The sequence below is a fragment of the Topomyia yanbarensis genome, chromosome 2, assembly GCF_030247195.1.
Source record: "Topomyia yanbarensis strain Yona2022 chromosome 2, ASM3024719v1, whole genome shotgun sequence".
In the NCBI taxonomy this organism is placed as follows: domain Eukaryota; kingdom Metazoa; phylum Arthropoda; class Insecta; order Diptera; family Culicidae; genus Topomyia; species Topomyia yanbarensis.
Genome location: NC_080671.1, coordinates 68,968,292 through 68,987,868, shown reverse-complemented (window position 1 = coordinate 68,987,868; position 19,577 = coordinate 68,968,292).

Genomic DNA, 19,577 nt, shown 5'->3' with positions numbered 1-19,577 from the left:
ATGAATTTGTGTACATCAGAAGATGCTTCTTTTTATTGGAATAGTTATGGGTGGTTCTAATTTATCTAAAATACGAAAATAAACTTTTCACTGATGAAAGATAGAGCTCCACAGTCTTCCACAAAGTTGTAAAGTAACTTATTTTGAATAAATTTGTTGAATATATTAAAGCTCTATCTTTTTGAGTTTTTGTTATACAAGAAATTAAAAAAAAGATTAGGGTGTTCCTGAAAAAATGTTTTTGCCTTTCTCATATAGAAAGGTTATGCAATCACTCTGAAAAACGTCAACCTAATCCCGGCCCGGAGGGCCGAATGTCATATCCCATTCGACTCAGTTCGTCGAGATCGGAAAAAGTCTGTATGTGTGTGTATGTGTGTATGTATGTGTGTGTATGTGTGTGTATGTATGTGCGTATGTGTCAAATAATGTCGCACATTTATCTCAGAGATGGCTGAACCGATTTGCCCAAACTTAGCCTCAAATGAAAGGTGCAACCTTCCCATCGGCTGCTATTGAATTTTGGATCGATCGGAATTCTGGTTCTGGAATTACGGGTTTCAGAGTGCGGCCACACAGAAATTTCTCATATAAACTATAGGAAAAATTAAAAATAGAATTTTTATTTTTGATGCTAAATGTGTTCAAGGTGCATGAAACGTCGAGATTTGATGCAAACTCGAAAAAAAATTTGATGACAATTCACTTTTTTGGATTTTGGCACATTTTTGCCTTTCTCGTATAGAAAGGTTATGCAATCACTCTGAAAAACGTCAACCTAATCCCGGCCATTTTTTTTCGACTCGGATAAGGATTCTGGATTTTAACAGGGGCGTAGTTGATGGTTTACGGAGAGGGGTTACACCCCCCCCCCCTCTACTGTTCACTCCCCTCCCTTAAAAATCTCCTTAAATCACCCCTCAGACGACCACCCCATCCAGCCCTCATACCCCTCCCTTTCAACCCCATCATCTTTAAACCACCACTATATCACAAAGCATACCAATTTAAGCTGGGGAGTCGTTCGTTCATGGGACTTTCGCCCTCCTCACATACCCACCCCTGCATGACAAAATGAGTTAGCACGCAGATAACATTGATCTAATGCTGATTAGACTAATGGAGTATGATATTTTTTTGTTTCAAGTGTTTCACCGTCGACACGTAGCTCATCAAGTTCGTGGCTGGCATGCCATTGTGTATAAGTGCAAAGTGTACTAAGAATGTAATGGACATTTCCACAATTATGTTGAACATAAAAAGCCTCCGTGCCATAGTTTAGAGAAATGAGAAAGGCACAATTGCACCGCCAGGTTTTTTAGTATAACTTTCGTATCTTTTACTTTTTGTTAACACAACCTTTGAACAGCTTATTGAAAACATCAAGCCGAGTATTTTTCTCCAAGACACCGAAGGTCTAACTTTTTTCTTTAAAAAGTTATGGACACTTTTCGTTAAAAAATAGCCTATTTAAAGGCTCATTATCACTGATGCGGGCACCTAAAATTGAATACTGTTTCAACCACATGAAAGACCATACTTTTTAGTATATTTGAGCAAAAATTGGTGAATACGATATTTTTTTAACTTTTGCAATTTAGATTTCAAGTTTGTAGTTTTGCAGGTTCACCGCATTTACACATTTACACACATTTCGTTGTATTATGAAAAAAGCCACTTTCAAATGTCATTCTCTCATCGCAGCAAGCTTTGCATAAGTGGAACGACAGTCAAAAAATGTTTTCTGATTTTATTCGTTTTAAATTAAACTAGTAAATATGGATATTAGTCGAAGAGAGTTGGCGAATTTGCTTATTGCTGGTAAAAAGACAGATGAACTGCTTAAGTTCATTACAAGTAGTAATCCAAATGTAAAATTGAGACTTGTTAGTGCTCGGAAGAAAATAAAAATCTTCATGTTGGAATTAAGAAGATTGTGGATTCGGAGAAAGCGCACGCAAATTCGGTTTGAGCTGGCAAATTTTGTGTGGCTTGAAGGAAAGCTAAGATTCGAAGTCGAAGGTAAAGGTAACGGCCGAAAGAGGAAACCATTTTCCGAAATATTTCGCAGAGCCAAAATAAAGCGATTAGGAAAGTTGCGCGATAAGTATTTCACGGAAGAACTTGGTTTAGCGTCAGCCGTCAACGCTAATTCTACTGGTTTCCGTTTAGTTGGCAGACAATTCGAACGATTGTCGAAAAGTCCGGTCAGATCTACCGTTAAGAATTTGAGATCTATGGCTGTCCCGATTGCAGAAGCGTTTACTGCGGAGGAGGCACTTAGATTTAGCTGTGAAAATAATTTTTCTAAGGCGCAGTACCAAAACATACGCAGCTCAGTTATGCAGAAGGGTTTGGACATTTATCCCGCGTATAATAAAATAGTAGAAGAAAAGAAACTATGCTATCCGATGTCGCAGAGCAACGTCCAGAATGCAAAGAAGAGAGCTGGACTACATACATACAAGGTACAGAACTTCCCAAACCGCGATGAGCGGCAACAATCGACGGCTAAAACTCGGGCATGGAAGCTCTACGAGAAGATGCTGACAAAATATGGCTGCTGTGTGATGGACGACGAAATGTATATAAAAGCTGATTTTAAGCAAATTCTGGGGTTGGAGTTTTTCACCGGCAAGAGCAAGTTCTATGTGGACGACAAATTTAAGAAGAAGAAAATGTCGAAGCTCGCCTCCAAATATCTCATTAGGCAGGCCATCTGCTCTTGCGGACTGAGGAGTGAGCTTTTCGTGACAAAGGGCACAGTAAATGGCGAGATCTACAAATCTGAGTGCCTCGAGAAGCGCCTTTTGCCGTTCTTGCAGCAGCACGACGAAGCTCCGCTATTTTGGCCAGATTTGGCATCATGCCACTATTCTAAGTGTCCTGGAGTGGTATGAGGCCAATTCTGTCAATTTTGTTCCAAAGGACATGAATCCGCCAAACTGTCCGGAGCTGCGCCCGGTGGAGCAGTACTGGGTAATGATGAACTTCGGAAGAGCAAGAAGCCAGTCAAAGACGAGAAGGACATATTAAGAAAATGGAAAAAACTGAGAAACTGTTACTGGATGACACTGTAAAGACTTTGATGGAGGGCATCAAGCAAAAATGCGTTCAATTTTACACTCAAGGCTCATTCGATTAACTTTTCTTTTGATTTTTGAAGTAAATATATGTATAAAACTACCCTAAAATTTTGGTTTGATTCTAAACATTATAAGAAAATTGGCATGACATTTTCGGTGTCGCAATAATTTCGTGTTCGCCCTTTAGAAGATTTTCGGAAAGATGGTAGAGACGGGTCTGGAAGACTCCTTATGGCCCACACCCCAACAATATGGGTATTTTCGGAATGGTCTTGAAGAGTAGGTGCCAAAAATTGATTTTTGACGTCATTTTGAAATCAAAGATGGCGACTTCCGGTTTAGCGAAATTCGCTATAACCCAATCAATATGGGTATTTTCGGAATGGTCTTGAAGAGTAGGTGCTAGAAATTGATCTTTGACGCCATTTTGAAATCAAAGATGGAGACTTCCGGTTTAGCGGAATTCGCTGTAATCCAATCAACATGGGTATTTTCGGAATGGTCTTGACGAGTAGCAGCCAAACGGTTGGTGTCATTTTAAAATTCTAGATGGCGACTTCCGGTTTACCGAAATTCCCGCATGAAAAATCTGGGCAATCATCTAAATCACCCTCAAATATAAGATCTAATCATAAACCAGCAAAAATATTTTTATGTGTTCATCCAGGAAAAAGGCGGTGAGAATGGAAGAGAGAGAAGAAAGAGACGTATGTGGTGTGAGTTGGGGGTTTGAATTTATTCAAATTAAACATATTGCTTAAATTTAAGTAAATTCAACTGTTTAATTAAAACTATTTCTACTACAACTTCAACTTCCAAAAATACCAATATTGATTGGATTATAGCGAATTTCGCGAAATCGGAAATCGCCATCTTGGATTTAAAAATGGCGTCAAATATCAATTTTTGGAACCTACTCGTTAAAATCATTCCAAAAATATGGCTGACCAAAAATATGCTGAATGTGGCTAACCCGGAAGTCGCCATCTTGGAATTCAAAATGGCGTCAAATATCGATCTTTGTCTCCTACTCGTCAAGACCATTCCGAAAATTTCCCATATTGATTGGGTTATAGCGAATTTCGCTAAACTGGAAGTCGCCACCTTGGATTTCAAAATGGCGCCAAACATAAATTTATGATACCTACTCTTCAAGACCATTCCGACAATACCCATGTTACATGGGTTGTAGGAAATTTCCGCTAAACTGGATTTCGCCATATTGGATTTCAAAATGGCGTCAAACATAAATTTCTAGCACCTACTTGCCAATACCATTCCGAAAATACCCATATGAATGGGGTTATAGCGAATTTCGCTACACCGGAAGTCGCCATTTTTGATTTCAAAATGGCGTCAAAAATCAATTTCTGGTACCTACTCTTCAAGACCATTTCGAAAATACCCATATTGATTGGGTTATAGCGAATTTCACTAAACTGGAAGTCGCCATCTTTGATTTCAAAATGGCGTCAAGGATCAATTTCTGGCACCTACTCTTCAAGACCATTCCGAAAATACCCATATTGATTGGGTTATAGCGGATTTCACTAAACCGGAAGTCGCCATCTTTGATTTCAAAATGGCGTCAAAAATCAATTTCTGGAACCTACTCTTCAAGACCATTCCGAAAATACCCATATTGTTGGGGTGCGGGCCATAAGGAATCTTCCAGACCCGTCTCTTCCATCTTTCCGAAAATCTAGAAGATTTGCATTCAAAAGGACTTAGAATATTTTTTGCAAAAACCGTGTTAATTGCGAAATCCGCGCAAAATAAAAACTGCCAAAATTCTTCTAAGTTCTTTGCATTTAAAAAGGCTTCGAATTTTTTTTTCAGAAAAAAGTCCAAGTCTTTTGCATTCAAAAGGACTCAGAATATTTTTGCAAAAAGCGCGCTAATTGGAAAATCCGCGTTAAAAAACCGCGTTAATTGGAAAATCCGCGTAAAAAACCGCGTTAATTAGAAAATCCGCGTAAAAAGCCTCGTAAAAAACCGCGCAAAAAAACCTGGGTGTAGCGCCATTTGCTAGAAAGTCGCCATGAAAACACGATTTGGTTTCGAGAGAAATTTCGCCGCCGGGGAACTCTTCAACTTCATTCCGGCTTCACCGGAATCGCCGGACCGACCTCGACACCTTACCGGGTAGAAATCAGGAACCTTACCCTCGACACTTTACCGGGTAGCTCGTGAGAAGCCTAGATCCACCGCCGGAGATTAGACAGAGTAGACCGCGTCGAATAGCTAGCAGTGGGTCGTTGAGAAGTAGGTGAACCGGCTTCCGCTCCACCCGGAATCGCTGGTCTGCCGTCGAGTAGTAGATCGGGACGGAGTGGGGAGCTAAATGGTTCACAGAAACGAAGATCCGCATCGGGAGAAATCAACCGCTCGATTTCGGGATAATCTATCTCACCGGGAAATTATTCGTCGAAGTAGGCTAGATTCATCGTCGGTGACTAAACCGAGTAGTTCGCGAACAAGATTTTAGTAAAATCGGGAGCTGAATAGCTCATCGGTGAAGTGGGGAACCAAAGGGCCCAAAAGAGTTGCGGTGCTAAATGGCACAGGGAGCTCAAGAAATTGAGGTCCTAAAACCATAGAAGAATCGGTATCGGGAGAACTTCCTTCGTCGGAGAACTCTCCGTTGGCGTAAGACATATTTACCGCCGGGGACTAGACTTAGTAGGCCGCTATAAGAAACCACCATATCGCGAGTCGTCAGGACACCAGCGAACCGAACGCCTGGCTCCTTCGGGATCGCCAAACTGACCTCGACCCCTGGTTGGTAAGCTCGGTTTCGAGAGAACTTCTTTTGCTGGGGAATTCTCCGTCGGAGTAGGCTAGATCCATCGTCGCGGGCTAGACCGAGTAGTTCGCAAACAAGTCGGCAACTCAGCGAGTAAATGGTGCTGAATGGTACGAGATGGGAGTTGCTGAATGGCCCAAGGTTGTCTTCGTAGGGGAAGAGCACTAAATCTCGACCCACAACATTCCGCAGAAATTGCCAGACTGTGTGGAGGGTGGAGAACTGGTGGTGTGTCGAGGAGTGGTGCTGTAACCCTACTGAAGGAACTAACTACTAAGTAGTTGGATTAGAGTGGGTGCTATTCACATAAAAAAACCCTCTCCGAAGTAATACCGTAAGGTAGTGCCGAGGAGGAATCACGTTCTGGGCAGGAGCAGTTGTTTTAGTGGGTCCATGGCAGCCCAAACCCGTTCCCTGAGATCTTGATCTTTGTACATTTTTTTCTGCTCAGGGTTGTTTTGGAAGATTTGTAAAAATGTTTTTGTTTGTCTTCAAAGACCTGGACTCGATTTTTGAATAAATTTTACCTCCAGAATCCATCAGCGTCGACTCGGTGTTTGACGAAACAACTAATTTATCTCAAAAGTATTATGACACTAGTGAATAAAAATTACAAGGAAACTCTCACAACTGCCCGCAAAGTGGAGTGGAACTGTTTATCGTCAACTACGGATGAACGTAATCCGGAAAATCCAAAGCAACCCCAATATATCGGATTATGATTTGGCAAAAAACTGAAATCTATCCTCTTTACTTCCGTCTCCGAGAAGTCTACAAATGTGAACAACCCAACCAAAGCCTCAAACAACATCGGACAGCAGGCAGAACCCGGGCCACAATAGCTGTACGCATATGAAAGTGTCCCATTGCTAAACGCTCTAGCCCTTATTTCACCAATAGCAAACCACTCAAGTTTTGGAAATGGTCTCAAAATTATACCGCCGTCAATTAATCGTTATATGAGCTGGAGTTTTTTTGTAAGCCGCCTCAAAACACGACCCGCCTGACAGTTTTGAAATTTAATTAAAATTATATATAGCAAAGTCTACCGCCAGACTTCGGCGGTCGTGCGGCGTGTAGAGTTGCAAAACGATGAAATTCGCTCCGGGTGGCAACTTTCTCATACATATATACTACAAAGTTGCAATCCGTAGTACAGAGCCGCAACGGGCCCTATCGACGAAACGTTATCACAAAGTTTTTAATTCATCACTGAAGTTACCCTTTTCCCCTCCCTCGACGCGATTCGACTCTGCGCAGCAAACCCAACTGTGACCCGGCATCAGTGTGCAGAGCAGAGCAGAGTATGGTCCCCAAACCACCCACTCGCAGGCATAAATATCGAGAAAAATATCCCAGCCACAGCCAGGGCAGTAAGACCACATCACAGGATAATCAATTTATGTTTAAAGTTGAAAAAACAATTTCCACCAGAGAGGAAAGTTTTTTCCCTTCATCTTCAGAGCCCGGTCGGTCCAGCCCGTCCCGGCCGACTCGAAGAAAAGTCGACGGGTAATGAAAGGCCAAGAAGAACTTTTTCTTTCCAGCTTCGAACCGGAGATGCAACTTTACAGCCCTCTTGTAAGCTGTGAGGAGCGCAAGGGAGTGGGTGGAACAGGGTTTTGCATCAGTTAACGAGTGGTAGAGTGGAACTCGTTAGAGTTTTTGTTTTGCACGAGAAGAAGCTGGCGATTGAGTGGGATGGGAAGGATGCGGTTCAGAGCAGCATGTGCCAAGATGTTGAAGGAAAAAATTCTAGTGGTGCTATGTCTCTGCGATCTATACGATAACCACCAGACGACTTTAAAGTGCCCTCGTCAGGGAAATTTTAAAGCGACAGAATCACATAGTTGAAGCTGACTTAAGTGTGCACAAATTTTGAGAGAACATATTATTAAATAATATTATTGCCGGTTTAATCTCTATTTGATAAATGGTTTATAAACATCGTTCATACTTTAAATGGGTAGCTATATATGGCAATATAAAATGGATTTATGCTTTGCAAACACTTTGATAGCTCGCACAATCCGGTCAAATTTATCAGAACCTATCCCCTACCAGATCGTCAGCTCCTGGTTAATTTATAGGGGAAAGCTTGCCGTTATTTGAAAACCGTGCAATGGATATGCAGAACTGTTGGCTGAAAAGCTGAAAAAATGAAAAAAAAAAAACTAAATCCCCTTTTATCTCTTCGAGTTTCCAGAAAGAAATAATGTTCACAAATTTCAAGATAATTGTATGCACTACTTTTGCATTGCATTGAGTTGTAATGATGATTTTGGCAGATTGCGCATCATGTTCACTGCTGATTAGGGTGACCATACGTCCTGGTTTCCCAGGACATGTCCTGGTTTTGCATTGACTATCCTGGTGTCCTGGGAAGTCGAGAAAAATGCTTGATTTGTCCTGGTTTGCTCCTGTAAGCTAAATATATTTCTATTTATTCAGTCTTAGCTTTTCACTATGCTCCAGATCGCAGTTACAAATGCAGTTTAGACTAACGGAAGTCGTCGTTATACAAGCCCACCACACTCGTTACTGATAACGTTTAAAACTTTGGCCATAACGGAAAGATACGCTATGGAAGACAACATGCAATACGTCATTGAGCATGATAATGTTAGGACCAAGATACCAGTTTATATTGACAATGATAAGATTGAAATGCGTCTGAACGATCTACACCTGGGTACTATTCATAAATTCATAACAACCATCATGTTGGAATACGCAACGGTGGAATCCTTTAGGTTTGAAACCTGGAGAAAATTTTTCTAGGTATTTCCAACTGTATTTGTTTCGTGAGAATGCGAATGACGGAACCTATTCTTTCATATCTGAACTTTCAATTCAAAGCAAAACGCGTGACCAAATGTTAAATCACGCTGTGCACGTATGAAGGACAGCCCCTGCGTGCCCTACGTTGTTACACGAGAAGACACACAACGAGAAACCATGTACACAAACCTCTAACGAAGCAATATCAACTACAAGCATACCCATCACACAGCCCTTCATCAACATCAACTAAATCACAAACCAACAGAGATGCAGCTCAGGCACCAATGAATACTGGAACAATAGAACATACGCACAACATGAACGATCATTGTGATGCGCCTACTACTTCCCAATCAACTGGCAGCACCACCGATAATAAAGTAAATAACAAAGAACACGGAAAAACGATCGTGACCCGTAGGCCCCACAACCAACTCAAACCAAGTAATCGTGAAACCTCATACAACATTAACGGCGAGGATAGCATGAACGAAAACGATAAACCGAGAGATAGCGATCCACAAGCTAGAAGAGGCAATTAAGTAAATAGATCTTCAACAAAAAATAAGATCTTTACGCAAAGTAACAAATCGCGTACAAAAGATCCGATGGATATACAATAATATTCGATTTATTTATTTTTATTTACACATTGATAATATTAAAAGTTCCACGGTTCAAGTAATGCAGTGAGGCGTGTCAAATAAATGAAATAGCTAATGGACGATTAACACTCCTTCAAGCCTGGACGCTGAACAGCGATTAACCACCGAGTCTAGTATCCTACATAACAGGGAGTATGGAATGTCGCGCTTAAACCAGTGCTGCGAAATTTCAAAATCAGTTACTTATTTCTGCTTGTATTTACCGAAACCAACATTCAGATTCACCGCCTCCCTCATTCATTAACTTCCCAATTGACTGAAATTTCATGTAGAATGAAATGCTTTAGTGCAGAGGACGTATAAATTCCTTCATCAACCAAAGCATTTATTTGTTTTTATGTAGACAGTTTGAAGCCAGAAGCTGGCATCTTCTACATTTTCGAGCATAAGTAAACTGAATAATCTGTATCTGGTGCACTTTTGCTCAGTAATTCCTCTCATAGGTAGAATGGAAAAAAATTCAGTTTGCTTCTGAAACCGAACATGTCCGAACCTGAATGCGCTGTGTCGGGAGAACGAATGACGAGGAAAACGAACTAAACATTTCATTCATCGCGACGGGCATGAATTGAATTTGGTTTTCTTTCAAGTTCACGCAGGGATGTCATTTTTTGAAGCTCGGGCTCAAACTGATATTATTTACACCAAGCTAACCGTTAGTTTTCATATACCAATAGATTAAACGGACAATTTTTTGGTAATAACGGTAGATTTTGCAGCTCTCAAATCGAGAGATAATGGTTATCATTGGAGATATCCAGGCATAACGCAGGGAAGCTACTTGGGATCGCTGAGGTTTCTGATTTATGTCAATATTGTGTTTTTAGTACTGAAAATTCCTCGCCGGTCCTGCACAGACCATCTCAACATGAAACGTTTGCTGACAGTGCATGAAACGTTTGCCTTCGTGTAAATCCGAAAAAGTTCTTGGTAATCGCATTCCGATGAAAGACTTTCTGGTACAGCGCTTCCTCCCAGACTTCCAGAACTTTTTTACTGTCGAAGCTCTGCCTGCCAGACCCCAGAGCTTTTTAACTGCCGGAAAAATGCGGAAAAGGTAATGTCGATTGTAACGGGGGGAAGCAGTACCCTTTCGACTGTCCTGGTTTTTTACTCGTCTGATATGGTCACCCTACTGCTGATTATCGAATATGAGTTAGGAAATGGTAAGTAGAAGCCAATTCCAATCGAATTCATAACCTCAACAGCACTCTAGTCACCATTGCCGACAGCCATTACCTCCGTAATTCACGAAATGTTATTGCCGCCCTTACCTAACGGATGGACGACGACTCATCAGACTCTTCCATAGGTGTCCCGGAGTTGGACGTTCAGATGGGTATAAGGTTTAAGATTCGCTCCAAGCAAGCGTTGTACAGTTAGTCTGGGAGTACACGGTCACTCGAGAATAAAAAGATTTTTTCATGCCTTTGAGATTTTTAAGTCTCTTTTATAAATAAAGGCAAATTGAACTCCAACTGGCCGAGTACTGCCTAGAAAAACTAATATTATCTGCGTAATTGAAGGGATCACTGTTTATTGCAAAAGTAATTAGACAGATTTCGTTATTACAATTTTTCGACATGTGTATTACGTTAGGTGCTACCAACTGATAACATGTAGGCGGACAAATAGTAGCGCAAAATGTCATAGATTAAAGAAAGCATTTTCTATATTTTATATCGGAATGTTTGTAGAATACGCGTATACCAGCGATAATACTCGAAGGTAAATACCAATTATCGAGGGAGAATAGGATCATTTTTCCCAACAACTTTAGGATACAGGACAACATTACAATCGGTCGATACGAATTGTGGGCGAAGACCAGTTTTTCTGATTTGTGGATTGCAATGACCTTCACTTACCTTCAGTCATCAGGAATATTGTAACCCTCAATATGCTAGACTTTGCCAGGAGAAGCTTGTTATCGAGGGAGAATAGGATCATTTTCCCCAACAACTTTAGGATACAGGACAACATTGCAATCGGTCGATACGAATTGTGTTCGGAGACTAGTTTTCCTGGTTTGTGGATGGCAATGACCTTCACTTACCTTCAGTCTTGAGGGATATTGTAACCCTTAATAAACTGCTAGACTTTGCCAGGAGACGCTTGTTGTTTTTATTTAATATAAATTCAACAAGAGTCCCCTGGCAAAGCCTGGCAGATTCTTCAACAGGTTGAATATGATTCTGTCTGGCTCTGGTTTTATTGTAACATGATAAGAGAGCAAGTGAGAACTCCACCAAAGAAAAAGGTGTTTCGCCATACCGTGAGGGTATGCGGCACGCTGGATCTTCTATTCCGGGCGGAGTTCTACAAACCTGTTTGGCGAAATCAAACGGTTTGAATATTCCACGTCTTCGTTAGTGCTGTTCGGTAAAACAGTGATCAAATCCGTGACCTCGTTCGATGAATTAGCCATGGAAGGATACAATCGCTGAAAGGAGGGGCCATTTTGCAGTCAACTGCATCAAAAATAATTTTGCTGAAGAGAAAAAGCTCTTTATGATGCTTTTAAGAGGGTCAGAAATATTTAAAGCTTTAACCCTTGTGAAGGCAAGCTAAAATCCTAACATTAAAGGGCAAACCGGGCCTCTCAGGCCCGTCTAAATTCAAGCTCCTTTTTGCCGTTCTCATATAGAAAGGTTATGCAATCGGTCGAAATTTCGACTTTTTAACCGAGACCCGCAATGTCTGTATGTGTATGTGTATGTTTGTATGTATGTATGGATGTATGTATGTGGCAAACAATCTCACCGATTTTTCTCAGAGGTGGCTGGACCGATTTGTACAAATTTAGTCTCAAATGAAAGGTACAGCCTTCCCATCGGTCGCTATTGATTTTTTTTATTGATCCGACTTTCGGTTCTGGAGTTACGTGTTGAAGAGTACAATCACACAGCAAATTTCCATAGAAAGTGATACCACCATGATGTCCAAATGATGCAATATATATTAAAATATGTGCAACATTACTTGGCTTTGCATATCTAGATCATTACTTACCAAGTTCCTAAAATAATGTCATACCTATTTTCCAGCGCATTCTTTGCAGATTTTTACAAACTTGGTTTCAAATGAAAGGTACAGCGTTCCCATTGGCTGCTGTTGAATTTCTAATTGATTCTACTTCCGGTTCCGGAATTACAGGATGATGAGTACGAACACGCAGCAAATCCCGATTTCAGCGTATAAGGCGATGGATGTAAAAAGGTCAAATTTTGTTTTTCCAAAAGGTGAGCACTCGGAAGATCACGTCGAATGTCGATTGGTTCTGAGCTCCATTTCGTTTGAACACGACCAATAAATGTTTCTGGGTTGCTATTAATTTCTTCTTATGCATAACCGGAGTACATATTCAGATTTTTCTTCCGAGTCTGCATCAGATTCATCGACGGAAGCAATATCATTCACACATTCTTCCTCGCTTTGCAAATCAGTTTCGGAATCGTCTGCTGTTGAATTTGCTCGAATTTCTTCCATTATTTCAGATTCTTTGAGACGATTGAAAACATGTGCATATCGTCTTATAGCCATTTCAACTTTTTGTTGCTTTTAGATCCTACAATTTGAATAATTACGACAACTATAACACAAAGAATAGACAACAAAAATAGACAATAACGACAGAGTTAGGGTCTGTTGTATCCAAGTAATTGTCAAGTAGACCACAGTGGGTGAAATGAAAGTATTTACCCTAAAAAAATATGACACACGTCATTATCGTATGCTATTTTTACATTTCCTATAAAAGAAATGTATAGAATTCGCTCAAACTTTCAAAAAAAAAATTTCTTATAAGAAAAGGTCAAAAGATAAAATCAATAAAAACATTAAAAAATTCCTGCTAATATGAAGCTGAACTCATCAAAATGTTTTTTTCAGATAAATATTTATGTATAAAACCCGTGGTACTCCCAGTAAATATTGCATGCACACTGGGCCTGCCAGGCCCGGCTTGCCTTTTTGTGCATGTAAAAAATTCAAACATAGCTGCGCATCACTCCATAGATGAAAATATCAGAATTCTTTATTTTTGTTATAGATTTCAAAGCTTCTTATCAAAATTTCCATGCCCAAGCTTATACTGCATACACATTTTTTTGTAGCTAAAAAATTATAACGTGCCGGGCCTCTGGGACCCGGTTGCCTTTTTGAGGGTTAAAAATACAGTCCACAATATTAGAAAATTTGATAAGGTCAGCGATGGTTTCTCTCTCTAGCTGAGATAAGGGAACACTTGGGGTTCTTCATGTCTCAGGAAGTGCTGGAAACACCTTTTCCGAGCTCAGATTTCTGAAACCAGGAGCGATAAAAGTGAGTTGACGTATGCCCTCGTCCCGTCCCGTATCTTTCCTAACTGAAGTATAGGGTCATTAAAACAGCCAACCATATGTATCAGCAGATCCGCGCAATTCTCGAATCGGTGACGACTCCGTCAATTTCAACCCGATTAGATGGAATATATACTCTATACACCTTCGTAAAATACTCGTACCCAGCCACATCATTTGCCTACTTCAAACTACTTATTACCACCCGAAGCTTATCAGGGTGAATTTCCGATATTTCTTTTCGAACTCGAAAAATCTGCAATAAAAAACACTTCACACATGTAGGCTTGAGAAAAACCATTGTCAGAAGTCATTTTTGCACGAAGCTATTGCCAGAAAAAATAATTTCCTACTGTGCTAGGACAGTAGTCCCATGAATCTTGTTACTTTTCAACCAATCTAATGCTGAAGCTACTTCTGGCAATCGCTATTGTTAGTATTCGGTGAAATATCCAGCTTATTGACTTCTTATCGACCGGTCTCACGAACACTAATGCAGTTTCCTGGTTTGAAAATAATCCCATTTACTTTTGCCGTCTTTGTTTATTATTTTCCACCCGCTTGTGATGTAGTATTTGTAGCCGTAGACAAGTCTATGATGTTTCTGAAATATTTATTTTAAGAAGCCAGCAGAAGCCGGAAATTGACGATTGACGCCATTCTGTAAACCAAGATAGCGGTTTCTGGTTATCACAAACAGTGAAAAATATCATCAATATGGGTGTCATATAAAAAGGGATGATCAGTAGAAGACATAAATTTATTTATGACGCTATTTTGAAAGCCACGATGGCAGCTTCCGGTATACACAAAACAGTGCAAAACACCCTCAATAGTGGTGTCGTTATAAAGCGAGTGGACAGCAAAAGCCGGAAATTGGTTATCGACGTCATTGTGAAACCCAAGATGGCAGTTTCCGGTTCCAAAGAAACAATGAAAACCATCATCAATTGGGTATCATTTGCAAGCGGGAGGTCAATAAAAGACAGAAACTGTTTTTGACGTTATTTTGAAAGCCAAGATGGCGACTTCGGGTTATTACAAAAACACCATCAATATGGGTATTATATGAATGGGGTTGGTCAGTAGAAGATCAAAATTGATATTGATGCCATTTTGAAACCAAGATGGCCATTTCCGGTTGTCACAAAACAATGAAAACCGTCATAAATATGTGTCATTTGAAAGGGGGTGGTCAGTAGACATCTACTGACCACCCTCTTTCAAATGACCACATTGTTGTACCAATCCCAACAAACCACGACAGCTGAACAAGCCATTATTTCGAGGGAATAAGCTGGACAATAACTGTTTTAGCCTTTAACCAGCTAAATTGTTTGATGGGAATGAGCAGTCCTTCCACGAAAATGCACTCAAGTACTATTCACTAACCATACTCAGCATATTACTATATGAAGGGCCCAAAAAAAATGGATGGTCGACAAGCTTTCAAAAACCTCCTTCCAATAACAAGATCATATAAGCCAAACGCAATGCCAGCCGTTGTAATAAAAGGTAGCCTCAACAGGCGGGGGGAGAAAAGCGCACCCAATGTCCACGAAATGTTAGCAACAGAAACCTGGCAACTCCACGCTTTCGGTCCAAATCGTTTCAATCAGGTGCCTCGATGGTCTCTCCCGATAATCATGTATTTATATATGTTATTGTATACAGTTATATGCTCCACATGATCGCATATTTGTCCCGTTTTCTATGGGATTTCCTATCTTTATGGAACTGATTTGCGATCATAGGCAGTATGACGATAACATTTTTTGTGTTCAATGAATATTGCAATGAAATAAATTGTTTGTATGTTGTAGGATTTCTCCGCTTCATCTTCAAAAAACATGTTTTTTATTGAATCACATCGTAAATGATGCAATAACCCTATATGGCACCGAAAAAAAATTAATAACATATACCCATAGTTATAGTAAACAACATTGTGTTGAATGCCTCATGAGATATGATATACACCAAAAAAATACGAATTTTATCGTTGACGTAATTGCAAGCATGATAGAATTTAACAAACGCTATATGTGGAGTAAAGTTACATGATTTACGAAATTCAACGTCATGTAAAAATCAAACTTAAAAGTAAGTGATTTTAATGCTCGTATATGTCAGGGTCAGGAGACGTAAATTTACACGATTTTTTCTACGTGTGCATATTATGATACAGAAAAATTAAAATTTAGTCATCGATATGACCATAATTTAGAGTTGCCACCTCTGGAGAGGCTTCGGCACGAAGATTTTCACTGAGTGGGGGTGATTTTGAGTGGAAGTAAGCAGATATTGGAATCAAAGCGATTGCTCGAAAATTTTAGAACACTAATCGTTTTTACATTTCTTATAAAAGAAATGTATAGAATTCGCTCAAACTTTCAAGATTTTTTCCGAGGCCCGGAGGGCCGAGTCTTATATACCAATCGACTCAGCTCGACGATTTGGGACAATGTCTGTGTGTGTGTGTGTATGTAACGGACAAATTCTCATTCGTGTTTCTCAGCAATGGCTGAACCGATCTTATCCAAACCAATTTTAAATGAAAGAACTAAAAAACAGTAAGAACGTTTTGTTTTTGATTCTGATGTTTAGTTTCCAAGATATGAATGTTTGAATGTGTAAAAATGGCGTTTTTTGCAGTTTTTTTGAATTATCTGCCGAAATCGACAACATAATTTAACAATTTATATGTTTTTAGACAGCTTTAACGAATACCTTTCGAACAAGCTATAGATTGTTGAAATCGGACTATTATCAAAAAAGATATTTAACATTAAATGCGGACGAAAGATCTTTATCATTTCCCATTGCCAGAAATATGACCAAAAACATGTAATCTATTAATAACGCCGAAACGGCTTATTTTAGGTCAATAGTATCTTCGGAGAATTTAATGGAGGTAATATGCCCTTTCTTTCGGTATTGTGCTTTTACTGATTAATCCTCCTATGAGTGAGATATTTTCACAAATTTTCTTGGAAGTGATTATATCGAAATGATGTCTTCAGCAAATTTGTAGCTCTTACTTTTGCGAATAACTATACTGAAGACTTTAAATATCTATTTTGAATACTTTAAAAGTTATGGCTTGTTGTTTGTTGATTACTCTTTGTTGCCTATTTATTGTTCAATATAGTAATAATCCATTGAAATAAGCTAAACATTATTTCGATAAAACGAATTTTGTATTTAATTTTACTATCTACAACCGTTAGAGATAATCACTGAACACTTTCAAGTTGTCTGGAAGGAACTTGATAACTTATCAGTACAAAAGTGTTCATTTCTGTAAACCTTCTGACTGCAATTTTTCTAACTTATAATCATCGGATTGATCTGAAACATATCGGAAAATGAAAAGCGAACTAAATAGCTCCAAGCAACGGCTTAGCCAAGAGAAGGTTTTGGGGTTTAACACCATACAACCCCCCCCCCCACACCCAAAAAAATATTGGATTGAAGTTGAAAATTTATTGATGCAGACTGATTTAATTCAATATTACAATAACAATTATCTGATCCGTACATTGATAACCTGTTGTTGTAAACGTCATGAGGACTTTTGATAAATTGTCGGAATGGGGTCCTGATATGTAACTGATCTATTGGTCTTGATTTCACAGTTGTCTAATAGCATCAATATCAAATTCCTGCCTGAAAACATTCCAATTGAAAATTCCAGAGTTCTGTAATCAATCATAATCCTCAGATTTATTTTCAAATTGAGCTCGTTTTTGTAGAAATGTACTGTAATAAGGGTCTTTATTTAATAGGAAGTGAAGTTAAAATTGATTTAATGTCTATGAAACATAGAACTGCTCACCAAAAAAATGCATAACTTTTAACATTTGCTAAAAATGTTTTTGCCTTTCTCATTCACTCTAAAATTCGTCAATCTAATCCCGACCCGGAGGGCCGAGTGTCATATGCCAAGCGACTGAGTTCGTCGAGATCGGAAAATGTCTGTGTGTGTATGTATGTGTGTATGTGGAAAAAATGTGACCTCTGTTTCTCAGAGATGGCTGGACCGATTTGCACAAAGTTAGTCTCAAATGAAAGGTACAACCTTCCCATCGGCTGCTATTGAATTTTTTATTGATTGGACTTCCGGTTCCGGAGTTACGAGTTGAAGAGTGCAATCACACAGCAAATTCCCATATAAACTGAAATGAAAAATTTTCAAAATCAAATTTGTATTTTTGATGCCAAATGACTTTAAAATGCATGAAACATTGAGATGTTTGACAAAAATTGACTTCTTTGGACTTTGGTACATTTTTGCCTTTCTCATATAGAAAGGTTATGCAATCACACTAAAAATCGACAATCATACCGGCCCGGAGGGAGTATGCAGTGAGACGTTGCTACTTTAAAATTAAAACTGGTTTAAAATTATTTAACAAGTTGAAAATTTTCGGCAGGACCCGGACCTCCTGTAATACTGAAACATCGCTTGAAACCAGCGGCGGTCAAGCGATGTTTCAGTATCTCAGTAGTATCTCAATGTCGTGGCTGTCGATCCATTGTATGTATGTGCATTAGGGTGGGACAAAAAATAGATTCCAGCTCCGAGCAACTTTTTGGGTACCATTTGGGTCCTAGAACATCTGTGCAAATTCTTAGCTTGATCCCTGAAACTATATTTTTGCGCCCACTGTTTAAAGTTTACATGGGATTTTATATGGGAAAATGAACTTTTACAAAATAATTCCTCCAGGAGTCGCCCATTGCTTCCTAAAAATAAACCGTTATGTGGCTTTTGTAGGAAATTTAACACAAAGTTTCGAAAACTACGAAACGATCTGACGCTTGAGAAAAAAGTTATTAAGCTGAAACCAATTGATGTTCTGACGATTGATAAAATATTCATTTTTTCTAGCACCACTGTTGTTGGTTGCCCAATTATATGTAATTTTGTTTTGAACTTCTCTTAATGTGTCTAAATCATTTATCTATACTGTTTGGTCACTTCTCCAGAGTTTTGAGGGATAAATTGAGTCTACTTTTGTACATAATAAGAGAAAATTAAAGATTTTGAATATAATTCGATCGTCAGCAGCAGTGATGCTAAGATAAGTAAAATTTTCATTAACATTCAGGGCATCAATCGGTTTTTGCTTAATAACATTTTCCACAAACATCAGATCGTTCCGTAGTCTTCTAGACTTTGTTTTCTTGACAAATTCCCTATAAAAATCAGACATATATTTATTTTTAGGAGGTAACGGGCGACTCTTGGAAGAATTAATTTGCAAAAGATGTTTACCCCATACGAAATCCCATGTAAACTTTAAACCGCGGGCGCAAAAATATAGTTTCACTGATCGAACTAAAAATTTACTGAGTTGTTCTGGGAGCTAAATGGGACCCAAAAAGTTACTCGGAGCGAAATTTTATTTTTTTCATATAACTATGTCCCACTCTAATGTGCATATCGTACTGAACATGTAATATTCATTTCCACCATTGTATTGAACATAACCAGCCATGGAATCGTAGTCTGGACAAATGAGAAAAGCACAATTGCACCACTAGGTGGATTAAGACAGGTTTTTTGGGGAATGCGTCGAGTTGAGACGAAAACGTAATATGATTAATAACGAGGATAACACTTTCCGAATGTAGAGAGAAATTTATGAAAAATGACGATTTCCATTCTATTCTAGCAGGTTCTGATCTATTTTGATGAGCATTTGATTTTTGTTGTATGACCAATTATATGTATAGGTCAAATGTTCAAAAACAGTAATTTAAGGTCAAGATAACATCATTTTGAAACCGCCAATTTCGGAGGTTTAGTATCTTCGATGAGTTTTACAAACGTTAAACAGCGCATCATTTGATAAAATAATTTTGACGGTATATCGTCCAAGAAATATTT